General features: G+C 40.3%; 1 long non-coding RNA gene across 2 annotated transcripts in view; it reads left to right on the top strand.

Moving 5' to 3' along the window:
* LOC113990677 overlaps nt 1-13,666 on the top strand; it is a 59,342-nt gene that overhangs the window by 28,365 nt on the left and 17,311 nt on the right. For both annotated transcript variants that reach the window (XR_005567205.1, XR_003541702.2), the window contains exons 4-5: nt 11,026-11,140; nt 13,421-13,625. This is a non-coding gene — a long non-coding RNA (uncharacterized LOC113990677). The remainder of the gene's footprint in view (nt 1-11,025; nt 11,141-13,420; nt 13,626-13,666) is intronic.

The raw sequence follows: 13,666 nt of genomic DNA, 5'->3' as shown, positions 1-13,666 counted from the left end.
TGCTTCTTGTGCAAAATGCCTCCTCTCAGCACTAGGCAAGATAATCTGGAGCTCAGCCATTCATCTAGTTCTCCCTGCTGACCGGATTAAAAATGGAGAAGAGTTGAAGGAAAGTCTAAAAATGGCAGCATTTTTTACAATGAGCATTGTTCCAGTCTTGTTCCATCCTATGATCCAAATGCTGATTCTATTCTATGTTAGCTTATGAAGATACAACAGACTGGAAGCTGAGGTAAGAACAGATATTTTAATTGCACAGGCACTTCCCATTTAGGGAGCATTTGCTTTTGTATTTCTTTTTCTGAAAGCAGAGGATCTAATCAGCTTACCTTTGTGGTCTTCTTGGCTGGATAAGGAAGCAGTCAGGTTGAGAGGAAGGTACTTGCTGTGTGTCTCCAGCAGAGCTGGACTTGCATATATATACACTTTAAGTTGTATACCATATACAGATTTTAGATTTCAGCGTCACGAAGGGGGAATGGTGTCAGATGAACTTGCCTAACTAATCATCTTGCACTATTTTTATCTCAAGAGAATACATATGATATTTGCAAACGAAACAAGATAAGTGGCCAGATAGACAAAAAGAACAGTCATGTTAAATTTCTTCTGATTTAAGCAGAAATCACCAACTTCTCTGTATGATGTAGGGCAAGAAACCCTCCCACTATCTGATACGCTTGATCTGAGGAGTCAGATGAAATGAAGCAGAGTAACTTCTGAAGAGACGACTTTAATGAATGTTTAAATATGATAACGTGTTATCTTATCTGTAGACACTACGCGTGATAGAGTTTCATTGTTAGAGCACTAAACAAAAAAAATTAAAAGTATCCTGTTCGAGTACTGTTTGTGTAGCAAACCATTTAGGGAAATGATAGCCTTGTTGATAGCCTTCTTGATATCCCAGAATGTCTGATCTGGTGTTTTGAAAAAAATGCCACACAGTCACTTTGTTGCTACAGGAGGTAAAATAATATTATGTCAATCCATCGGAACAGTTGGTTGGGGGAGGGTATTTCATCTGTTTCCAGAGAAACTCTTACAATTCTGCAAGGTTCTGACAACCTGTTTAGTTGGGTATGTGTGAAGCAAAGGGGTTGTCATCTACCCAGCTGTCTCAGAGACAAAAGTCCCTGAGCTCTACATGAAAGATCTTTGCTTTCAGAATACAGAGAAAAATTTTGATAGCAACATCACTGCACAATACGTGAAGAGTGTCTTTGCAGTTTGTCAGCCTGCCTTCAATCTCTATTTTTTTTAAAATTGTTTGGACAGTTGCTGTTTCAAAAAGTCCCTTCGTGCAGTTGCCTTTTTCATAGAAATATTTTGGTCATCTCAATTTCCTTCCATGAATGCTGTAGCCTCACTGGGTGAGGAGCCTGTCAGCTTGGATCTCACTCTCTCCAGGCAGCAGAACAGTGAAAGACAGGTCATATGGATGTCAGCACAAGGGGTCATCATGGCCAGGACTGAGGGGTGGCCAGGGATGGCAGTGCAAGTGGCATCACAGCTTGAGGTGGTGGCACAGGAAGAGGTGACGGTGCAGAGACTGTCTCAATGTCAGAGACAAGGCATCTTTTTCCCAAAGCACTTCCCCCTAAGATGGAAGGCAAACTCAGCCAGTCACTGAAGCCAGTCACTAATAAATCATAGGGTCAGACAGCAAAGTGGCAAATGGGGGGTACCTACGAGACCTTAATGCATCCAGCACCGAGGCAGGTGATCAAAAAGTGACAAAAGACCAGTGAAAATGATTCTGTGTGTGGAGGAGCTGTTATTTCATTTGTAAAGATAAGAAAAGTTATTGCTACAAGTTTTTTATCTTTTTACAAATTGTGCGTGTATGTCCTCCATGAAAAAGTTTCAGACACCGATAATTCTTATTCAGGGAAGAATCATTGGTTGAGAATGGCTGTGGAAGATTTCAGCTTTCCCCATTTTCTGAATGGGTTCTTGACCAGCTGACGCTGAAAAAAATTCCAAGAAGAATTTGATGGATAGATATTTAATACTGGCTCTTGTTGTCACTGGTGACATCTGGTAGAAGGGATACAAATATCACTTTCCCCCCTCAAACTCTTCTAAGAAATTATTCCAAATGGGAAAAAAATTCCTCTCCCTTTTACACACACCACCCGTTTCTCCCCCTCCAGTTCGGGAAATTGTCCACATAGTGCCAACAACTGATGTGCAGTACGTGGAGCATCCAACACAAAAACCAATGGCATGATATGACCTAATGAAGCTAAGTTAAGAGGAAGGCCAAATTCTGCTGAAACTCTTGGACTGCAGGAGTCTGCACGGGAATTTGGTCTCTGGTGTCTGGTTCAGAGAATGCATTTGATTTTAGATGCAATGGCTTCTCATTTTGCCCAGAGCTAATTCCACATATGTTAACCCCTCGCCCCCACTCTTCCCTTTAAAAATAGCATTGATTGCTGTTATTTCCCTTAATGCCTGTGGACTGTTGCCATTAGCTTGAACTTTAGTATGTGAAGCACATAAGGATGCAGTCTGTAAAAGTGTGCTTTGTTTTCTAAGAGGCTTCAGAGAGGTGATTCCTTTTGTGCCCTGAGGTTTTAAGGATAAAGCATGTACGTCAAATGATTTATGGCTCTGGTCTGTTGAGCTGTATTCAGACTCCAGCAGATTTTGGAGTCACTTTTGCAGTGAGATTGGAGGCACTAGAGATCCAGAACATGTGCACTGATGAAATGCACAGGGATCATGTAACTATTTACAACCAGCCTCCAACAACCCTTTTCTTTACAAGCCCTACATTAGAGATTGCAAAAACATCTGTCTGGTCACTTTTACTTTCTTAAATCAAGTACTGTTAATAACTTTCCAAGTTATTGGAAGAGAAGTATGAAAAAGTAAAAAGAAAATATCCCTTTTGGACCATCAGGTTACCACTAAAAGCAGTTTTAAACCCTGGGATTTGGCATTTCCCTTTGCTCAAGGCTCATTGCCTTCTGCAGGCATGGTCTTGTTTTATTCTTCCCATTTTCAATCTTAATTCTTCTGACACTTGAAGTGTCCTCTCCAGGTTGAAAAGCTGTATTTTAGGTCATCATAAGTTCTGGGGTTGTTCTATAATCTGTTCTTGTCATTCTTCTTTGAGTGTTGATGTAAATCATGTGTGCAATGGAATAACAAAAGTGCAGCTATCAGTAGTGAGTGCCTGCTTTAATTTAAATAAGTGTGACCTTGTATATGCCTGAGATAATTTTCAGATGAAAGAGATGAATGCTCCTGATAGGGGTATCCATAGTCACGAGTCAAGGATCAGGAATCACCTTACATAATGTGTTTAACCTATTGTCAAATGACATGTGAATAGAGAAAGCGGGATATTCATTCAGCTTGTAATTTGCTTTGGGAATATATGAGATGAAAGAAATAGTATGAATGTAATTTAATGTAATTGTATGAATGCATCATGCTCCAGTCATCCGAGGAATGTAGGTCTTGGAGTGATCTGGAAATATTTGTCAGTAATTCTAGAATTCAATTACTTCATCTCCTATCTGTAGATACCTCGTATGTAGCCTCCAGCAAAATGCTGAAAAAAGAAAAAATGCCAAAACAGTTGCTGTGGAGGGAGGAGGCTGCACATGGGAAATACACCAAAAAACATCTGGTTTGTTTTTGCAAACTTGAATGAATCATTCAAGTCATTCAAGTAATTTAGTTTTCACCAGCTCTCATTCTAGTGTGACGTGGGTCCAACCTCTGAGGTAGCTTTTCAGGGATTCTGAAACTTTTCAGCTTTAAATGCCCATTAAAGTGTAAATCCACGAAACGCCTTCAGTCATATTTTTCTTACATGTGTAAAGCATAACTTTTAAGCCAACTGGATCGATTGCAATTTCTGGTTCTGCATACATGAAATTTGCAAAAGGAAGTTTTGATCATGATTCCTAAATTTGAAAGGAGTGTGGTCCAGATATAAATTCTATGTGAATTCTCAAGCTGTAGCTTGAAACTTTTGGTCCTGAATTCAACCTTTCCAGTTTAGTTCCATTTCTAAAAATGTCCATTCATTGATGCAAAAAAAAAAAAAAGAGATTTTTTTTTTAAGAAAGAAATTCTCATAGACTGATTTCTGAAATGATAGATACATGGGTCTGTTAAATATGATACAATCATTCATAAACAGACAAGATACTTCAACCTCCAAATAACTCTCTCCATAGTTTTAAAATTACTTACAGCAAGTGTCAGAAAGCCTATAGAATCAATAATATTCCTGCTTTAATTCTGAAGCAAAAAGCTCACTATTTTTGAAAGTATCCTAATAAAAGTGCCAATAACAAGGTATGTGTAGGATAATAATGGTTTTTGAGTAGAAAATAAAGTTACTTCTGTCAAGGCAACCTCCTCTAGCTAAGCTGGAAGCAAAAATATATGCTGAAAACAGAACTTCTATTCAATATTTGATCTACTACATTCTGTTCTTGAACTATGGTCTTCAACTCCCGAGTGGTAAAATCCCTAAAGGGGATCCTTGTTACAGGAATTGTAACTTTAGTCTGTGTGTTTACACTGTGTAGCCCAGTGCAGTCCTGCTCCATGACTGTGGGTTATAAGCACTATAAATAATCCTCACTTGCAGCAGGCTCTCAAATATAGATGTGTTTGAAATGAACTCAGATGTTTTTCAGCCGTGTCTGTGTGTTCTTGCACAGCCCCTCTCACACGGAGTAAACACCAGAAACACAGACAACTCCTTCACTTGGACAATTGCAGGAGCATGGAGCAAGAATTGGGTCACCATCCACGGGCTGATCCAGTGCTGATATTGCTGAATAAAGCAGGGCCTTCAATTCTTCTGGCAGAGCTGCTTTTCTGGGGGATAATATATATTCCAAGGATATATGGCTTTCAAATGCTAACTGACAATAAATTGACTGTGAGAGATGGTTTTTCTGAGCACAGAGCCTGTAGCCAAACTGATTTACAGGTGCCCTGTGAGGTGGGACTTAATTCCCTGCTCCTCCATTTGCTGAGATCAGGAAATGGTCAAAACTCGTCCCTGTTCCAGTCCAGCCTGTGTGCTTGGGCTTCTTTTCTATGGAAACTGGAGCGTGATGAGGGGCTGATGTGTGTGTGGGGGTTGTCCAAATGTGGAGTTCATGTCTCCAGGGCACGCACCCGGACTCAGGAACTCAGGAACATTCCTTCGGCCCTCATTAGGCGTTGCCAACAACACTGACAATAATCAGAATGAGGACTATGGAAAAGTGAGCTGAATGAATATGGAAATTGCTCCTACAGACATAACAGCATCGGATATGAAAGAATTAAGTCTTTACAAAGAGGAATCCGTTGAGCATTGGAGAGCTAAGCCTGGTTTAATCAATTGGTGCATCAATGAAGTGATTCCACTGTTCAAATATTTGAAGGATCAGTGGGATGAAAAGACAGAAGCGAGCATTGTTCTTCCTGTACAGAGCTGCATTTGTGCTGCAGCTCCTGAGTGATATCAGTGTCCAGATAGTCCAGTGGTTTCAAGCTTTATTGTATAGCAAGAACAAGCCAGACAGAAAATGGGAGTTCTTATTTTTCATTTATGGGCAAACCACATTATATTCACTATGGATTTTATTACCAACTTGCTGCAGTCAGATGTAAAGTAAATAACTTCAAATCTGTTGTTCTGAATGAAAAATTAAATGTCTTGCATTCTAGTCATAAATTCACTTAACAGTCTTTCCTTGAATTGTGATGGCCTCAGTCTGAGCTCAATTATAGCACTGATTGCACTTTGCTAAAAAGGATACATTTAAAAAGGAATTCTACTACACTGGAAACTTTAGGAGGAAAAGGGTAGGTGAATTTCTAGGCAGAAGGACTGCCTCCTTCTGAACAAGAATTCTGGTCTGGCTGAGCCTGGTTAGCTGGGAGAGCAGAAAATGTCCTGGATCTGGTAAGAAGTTGAACCTGAGCTCTGCTCACACAGGACCAGGTACACGGGGAGGTGCTCGACTGCACCTCTGGTTCTCTGAGACAACTCACAGAGTAGCTTTAGAGTACAGAGACAAGAAGTAGGTGAACAAAACTCTTGAGATTCTTGGATCAGTCTCACAATTTGAAGGATTTGACTTATTATTTTTTGACTTTTGCATTTGGCTATACCGTATAGCATCCCCTAGATTTGAAAATCCAGATACCGAGAGTAGAAGGTGTCTTGCTGATTCCTGAATTCTCCCCATTGGCTTGTCCCTTTCTGAGTAGAGGTGGATGAAAACAGGTGTTAAGCAGAATAAATGCTTAAGTGCTTTGCTGAATTTGAAAAGTAAGACCATTTTGCAAGTGCACTGTGTGTCCTACAGAATGCTGAGCTGGGCTGTACAAGCTGGAGTTCTGGGCAAAACTGGGCATGTAGAATTTTTTCTGGAAAGTTAATGACTTCTGTGGACAATGTGATGTTACTGAAACTTGATTATCAAATGAAATGTGAAACCTTTCCTAAGAAGTGGTCCAAGGCTGTTATCTCAGAATCCCATGGCAAGGTATTTTCAGAATACCAAATCCCAGCTATTCCCTGAGAGTTGCAGTTATATAAATTCTCTCTGAACAGCCACGTTGAAAAATGCATGTTAATCAGTGCAGATCTTGCCCATCACCTAACCTTGTAATTGATGGTGCCATCAACAGCAGAGACAGTCATTTAAATTATGAATGCTTCTGGTTATGAATGATGGAAATTTTTTTGGCATAGGCATTAAAATGTGTGCATTATTAGAATGAGTAGAAGAGTTCCAGTCATGCTTTGGAGAAAAGTACAAAGTGACAAGGTTTAACATTCATGGGTAATAAGCATATTTTTCTATTAAACATGTAGATAATACAAAACAGAGAGAGAAGCATCTGTTGAGTAATGCTTGAAAGTTGTTCTAAGCCTTGTTGAAATTGATATGTAAGGACACCACTTTTAAATTCAAATGTCTATAAGCAGCTATGGCAGTGCCAGCACCTGAAATGATCAGCCTAATCCTTGACAGAGCCAGTCCAGAGAGGTTGACTCTGGATGGATCTGAGGGCAATGACTCTGATGGATCTGAGGGAGAGACTCCCTGCACTGGGGTGACCTGCTGCTCCGGGGCATTTACCTGAACATCTTCTGTAACCACCTTTATTTGCAGAATATGTTTCTGTTTAGACCCTGATTATATGGACAGCTCAGCGTTATTAATAAACCAAAAACATGGAAACTTCTCTTTGCTGATATGGTCAGCAGGTCATCTTTCCAAAAGGAGGATTTCCTTTGAGTGAGTGGAATTGGATTTCACCCAGTTTTAAAACTAGGAGTATGAAAAACACAACCTGATAATCAGGCATCGCTTTCACTGTATCTTGGTGTCCTAATTCTGCCACTTCTTCAGCAATCCCCTGGAGTTTTCCAAGGAAAGCTGCATAAACAACAACAACGGCAAAAATAGCAAGACTGCTGTTAGAGAAACAGACCCAACCAGTAAAAAGGAAAATGAAGGTACAATCTTTAGAGGCTAAAATGCTGCAACTCCCTTTCCACGACAGGAACATCCATAAACCTCCTGGAGGCTGCACTCTGTGGAGTATCCCCTGTGTAGGGATATCGCCAGGAAGGTGGGATTTGGGAGTGCTGACTCGGGATTGAAGCCATGGTGCTCTGGCCCTTGTCATCTCAGCTTCCCCAGCAAGCCCAGTTTGAGCCTGTGGCTCTGGGGACACTCTCAGATGTCTCTGGGCAGTGCAGAGCCATTTTTCAGCCTCTCAGGGAGAAAAAACAGCCTGAAATTCAGCTTCCTCAACAGAGCAAAATCTGTTTTGAGATACTGTCTCATGACTGGGGAGAGTCTGAGATTTTTCCTGCTTATATGAAGTATTCTGGGTGAGCCCCATTGAAACAGAGCAGCTGTTTGTTTTCCTGAAGGATCTTCCATCCCTCCGAGTGCAAGCAGTGCCCGCAGCCCAGTTCCTGCAACAGATTTCCAGCCCTGCCATGAACAGCAGGAGTGAGACTGAGTATCCCAACCTGCTTGCTTGGTGTGACATGGGCTTGATGGAAGAAATTCAGAACTGAGCTAATAGTGCTACTAAACTCTCGGTTTGTGTCCAGGAAATGCTGAACACATGCAGAGCAGATGGGAGAGATTAAAAAAACATGGAATTATAGATGAGAAATGTTCACAATTAAAGCAACAAACAAGATTTCTATGTAGTTTCCTTTCTGATCGTTTTGAAGAGTGTGAGGGGTGAAAAAGGCTTAACATAGAAAAATTATTGTGGACTTCATTTAGAATCAAATTAATTTGACTCAAAGAATACTTTTCAAAATGATCTTTGTTTCCCTGCACTCCAGCCTAGCAGAGGCAAATCACTATGTTTAACTCCACCACTTAATTTAGGACCTTTTTTAAGTTGTCTGATGATTTCGATAATTCAGCTTGTCCTCTACTGTTTCAGCTAGTAAGGAAATTCCAGTTAGGAATTGCTAGATCAGATATCCTGTGTCTCAGCTAACCCAAAATCCCCATGATGGTTTTAGCAACATTCTTAAGAGAACCAGGCAGACTTGTTTGTCTGATGATGGCAGAGCATTTAATTTAAAAGAAAATAGCATCAGTAGGAAAGCTCAGATTTAAAGGATGATGTCTCAAATATTCTTTATTTCTGCTGTTATTAGTGTAGTTCCTTAATAACAATGAATTCAGTAGAAAATAAAAAAGGCTTAATAGATCCCACTTGTTGGTGGGAAATTCTGTTCCACCAAAATTGTGAAGTAAAAAATCGTTTTTTTCCAAAACTCTACTCTCAGGGGACCATGTGTGTTCCTCCCACTTTGCTTATACTGAGCAAAGCTGAATAATACTGCAGCAAGGACTTGTGCTTGTGCTGCTGCTCACACCACTCGTGGTGTGATCCTGGTGCGAAAGCAGCGGTACAAAATTTAAAAAGACCATGAATTTCACTCCAGCCCCGGGGTTTTCTAAAAGCAGAGGCTCTCAGTGAGCTAAACAGACCTAGTTTGTGTCAAGACTGTTTTTATGGATCCCTGACATGGTGTAAAATTACAGCCTGGTCAATGCAGATAAAGCTGACACATGCTTCCAAGCATAGCGAGAGTTTAGGGCTATATTTAACAAAAACACTGAGTTCTGTGTTTGGGAAATACACTCTGCCTCCATACCCAAAAGAATCACTGGCATCCAAATTCTCTTCAGCTTCTCCTGTTTATTACATCCCACATACTGGTTTCAAATTGTATCAGATCGTGCCTACTTGGGGAAAGAGGTATGGCTTTGAGGTGAAAGATAGTTTCTTTAAATGCAGTCATTTGTAATTCTCAAGGACTTAGTCTCTTTTCTCCATGGTGCTGGTAAAAATGAAGCATCAGATTTCCTCTCATGCAGTGGAAAATGTGCAGTCTTGATGAGCTCGGGAGAAGGGACAGATTTTCTGATGTTGCCTAGAGCACATCTGTGCAAGAGAGTTAGTGTGGACAAAACACCTATTTTTGCCTTTATCTCACAGTTGATAACATCAGACTTGTAGAGTTAGGTTTTTGAGGGAGCTGATTGAGTTCTGAGTTTTAAAAATCTATCTGTAGATATCATAGTAGAACTGCTGGTGGAAAACGTGGACAAAATGACTCTTCTTAACACTGAAATTTAGGCCCCCTCCCCAAACAAAGGTACTGCACTGCCTGTATTGTATCGACTTCAAAATATTTACAATTAGTGTTCTAAAGTCCATTTCTTTGAACCATATTGTGACAGGAGCCTTTCCCTGGTGGTAACACCTGTTTCTGTTCTGGGGAACGCCGAGCACTTTCCAGATCTTTCTGAGATAGTTTTGCATCCCCTGACATTTCTGCAGGCAGTGTCTGCTTGGTGGTGAATGGCATCGTAAACTCTGCAGCTGTGAAGTTACAGGAAACAGGAGTCCTGGCAAATTTCTAAATAAAGCTCTGGTAAGGACTGAGGGGGAATTTAAAGAATACAGGCTGTGGAGTCAATCTCTTCATGTGTTTTGATTAGGGTAAAGTGCCTATATAACAGTTTTCCTTATGGCATCAGTAAGTATGACAACATTGAAATTTATTACGTGCTCCTATTTATATTATTTTTCTGTGCTTTTCGTTCCCATTAAATTTTTGAGTTTCTCAGGATTGAGATTGTGGCCTCTCAACTTTTTATTTGTATTTAAATCCTCCCAGCTTAGGAATTTACAAAGAAATGATCTTTTGCATTTGAAAAAATCCTTGGAAAGGACTTTTCTCTGTGCATGGAAAGTCAGGCTCTGTACGTGTGTTGTAGCTATGTCGGACTTTTCTTTATGATTTTTGTGTTTACAGCTTTATAAGAAGAAGAATTGCTCAGAGAATTGCACTGGTGGTTTTATCCTGCGTTAAGAAATCTCTCCGACCAGAAAGAGATTTTCTGGGCAAATGAATTGAGTTGAATAAATACAACACACAGACCACACAGTGTTCCTGGGTCCAAGACAAGGAAATTCCATGGCTTTCTGCTGGGAATGGAGTAAGATTTAATCTTGCAAGCAGGACCATAATTTATAATTTGTAGGGACAAACACATGATATTTATAAATGCCCACTAAATGAGACTTCCTGTTTCCATTGAAATCAATGGCAAAATTCCCATTGGCTTAAGTGCCAACAGGACCTGAACTGCAATAAGACAAAGGTTTCCCATTAAAATTGTGTTATAATTAGCATTTGGAAACTCCTTAACAAGGTGGATCTGATAGCTACAGAAGCTGTGGATCATTAATATGAATTGAATCTTTTTTTCTCTACTGCTTTCATTTAAAATCAAGTAATGTCTTTGTTTTCACCAAAATCTGTAAATTTTCCATGCTGTACCTCATCATGGTTAAAGCCATCAGAGTATTATTAGTGAAGCCTACTTTGTGGGCTTGGTCAAAACACATGGAAGTTTCTGTTAAGGTGACGTGGTTATTCTCAGTCATATTCCTCAGAATATTACCCATATTCTTCAATTTACTTCCCAGTCAAATGAGGAACATTTCAACGTCTGGTCAAAGCAAGATGGTAATTGTCAGTATGAGGAGGAAGCAGGCACTCCTGAGGCAGCAGTGGCTGCAGGATCCCCAGGAATAGCAGCAGGTTGGTATTTAGTTGGATAGTTCACATGGCTGAGTTTAGGAGTAAGGACTTACCCTAGTAGGGATCATCACTGGACCCCACTACTGTACAGTCTGAAGTGCTGCCTCCAGGGAATCCAGGAGGGACTATCTAATTCTGATGTTGATGCTGAGCCTCCCTGTGGCCCTGGACAGTTGTTATTTACTGTTTACTGTGTGTCACTACCTCCCTGTGCAGTCTGCCCCAGGCATTTAAGTGCTGGGCTTTGTCCTTAAAAAAGGGTCAAAGAAAGAGGTCAAAGCCGAAAGGGAAAACTGTGATATTGTCTCAGTGTATGCTGAATAGATTCTTGTGCTACAAACTGCTTCATTACAAGATAGATGATTCTAGGAAACAGATCCTACTCAGGGAAAGCGTATCACAAAGTCGTTCCTACGTGTTGCTTAAAATGCTGTTTGCCTATAAGTAAAACTTGGTTAAACTCTTTACTGATTAAAGAGACTAAAAGAAGTCGATAGTTACCATTAATTATTTCTGGAGACAAAAAATTAAACATAGGTCAGTAGTTTTGTGTTGTTTTGGTGTTTTTCTTTTGTTTTGCTTCGTTTAGTTTTTCTATAGTTTCTTCAGTTCGGTAAAAACAGAATTTGGGTTACATTAGTCCTGAGTTCTTGCTTATCCCTATATTGACAAAGTTTGCACTGAAAATCAACTGAAATTTTGCCACATTAAGGGCTGCTTTGTGGTAGATTCGGTCCATGTACGAATTTTTCCCAGTAATCAAGATGGTAATTTAATTTTAAACTGAAATAGTCCCATCTGATCTGCTGTGCAAGCCAATAATAAATGGCAAAATATTCAATTCAGAAGAAAGAAATTATGGGTATTTTTTCTGTACTTCATTTTGTGCTGTACGGTTCATCTTGGGTTGGGGAGTGAAACAAATATTGTTACGGAGAGCAAAGAAACAGTGCAAATATATTTATGTATTTCTAATTTTGTCTTGGGTGTTGAATTGCCCTGGGTTCAGTTGCATAATGATAAGCAAAGCAACTGGACACAATCCAGTGCAAAGTGATGCATGAAACCAGCACTTTTCCCCCCTAGTGTGCGAAAATTTGTATCAGCAAGAAACAGATAGTCTAACTTGTATGTAGCTGGAGAACTGCCTGCATTTTGATACCTACATTCTTTTAAAATGAATCATTCTTCAGTGCAGACACAAGATCTCAGCTTGCTGGAGCTCAGCAGTGACTTGCTGACACCACATTAACCCTCCATCCTCCCTCCCGCTGGGCACTAACGTGGCCCCCCGCGGGCAAGGCTGGGGGAAGGTGGTTATTGTGTGGGATTAGAGCCCAATCCTCTACTTCACAAACCCATATTGGAGCCAGGGTTAGAGCCAGGGTTAGGGCTGAGCTCTGCTGCCTTCTTGTCACAAACCCAGTGCACGAAGCTCCTCATCGCTGGTCCTTTGGTGTGTGATGCCCTGGGGTGGTCTGGCTGCAGAACCCACCGACCTGGGCAGCCCCTTTCTGCCCAGACATGGGCAAGGTGCTGCCTTTTTAAGGAAAAGGCCAGTCAGAGCTTTTCTACTGCGAATCAGACAGATTAATTGCTGAAGGCTCAACAATTACCATAAAAATAAACTCTTATGGTAATGATTTTATTCTTTAAGCATCTTTTACCCTGAAAACCCGGTATGTGACTTTCTGGTAACTCTGTAACAAGAAACACTCATGAAAAAAGGCCTTTGGTGTTTAAAGGATTTTGCATTTTTTAATAAATAACTTATTTTTAAAACAGCCCTCCAGCATCAGATAGAGAGTAATCAGAGAATAATTTCTCTGTTTTGCCTCTACTTTTAGAAAAATAAAAAATGTAAAGTTTTCTGGCTTTGGGCAACTGCCCAACATTTACTTTTATATGTCATAGAATAACCATATTCGTGTGAAAGAAAGAGGGGAAGGTTCAATTCTAGAATGAAGCTCATATTTGGTTCTGGTTTTGTGTTGCCTTTTCCAGATCCACATCTAGTCTCTGGGAGGTAGGTGTTGTACTAGGATTTGGAGCAGTGCAAGGACAAGTATTTAAATAAGACAGATTAGTCTCAGGGGTGGGGAATATTTTAAGTAATGTTACAGACTAAGCCAGTGTAAAAATGTGGATAAAGATCATGCAGACTTGGCCTCTTGCACAATCAGTCAGTCAGCAACTCTACACTTGGGTTTTTCACCATATGCCCCCTTTAAACAAGGCACAAACATATAAATACATTGCAGATTTCTCTTATTTTGGTAGGTGAAGACCTGGAGCCTAATTGCAAGTAGAAGTAGCAGTTTATGGCTGGCTTAGAGACTGAACAGGCAGTGGCAAAGTGAGCACATCTTCCCCTACCATGAGAAACACTGCTGAGCTTTGAGTGTGCAGCAAACCTTTGTGAAACTGCTGGGATTTATTGATCACTTGGATTGTTCTAACTGACAAAAGGGCAACTGAAAAAATGGTAAGTCATGATGGATATGGGAGTGCATCTCTGTGATCTCT

The sequence above is a fragment of the Pipra filicauda genome, unplaced genomic scaffold (genome assembly GCF_003945595.2).
Source record: "Pipra filicauda isolate LSUMZ 115617 unplaced genomic scaffold, ASM394559v2 scaffold129_size2064235_pilon, whole genome shotgun sequence".
Classification (NCBI taxonomy): Eukaryota; Metazoa; Chordata; class Aves; order Passeriformes; family Pipridae; genus Pipra; species Pipra filicauda.
Note: the sequence above shows the minus strand (reverse complement) of the source record. Positions and strands in the feature narration are given on the sequence as shown.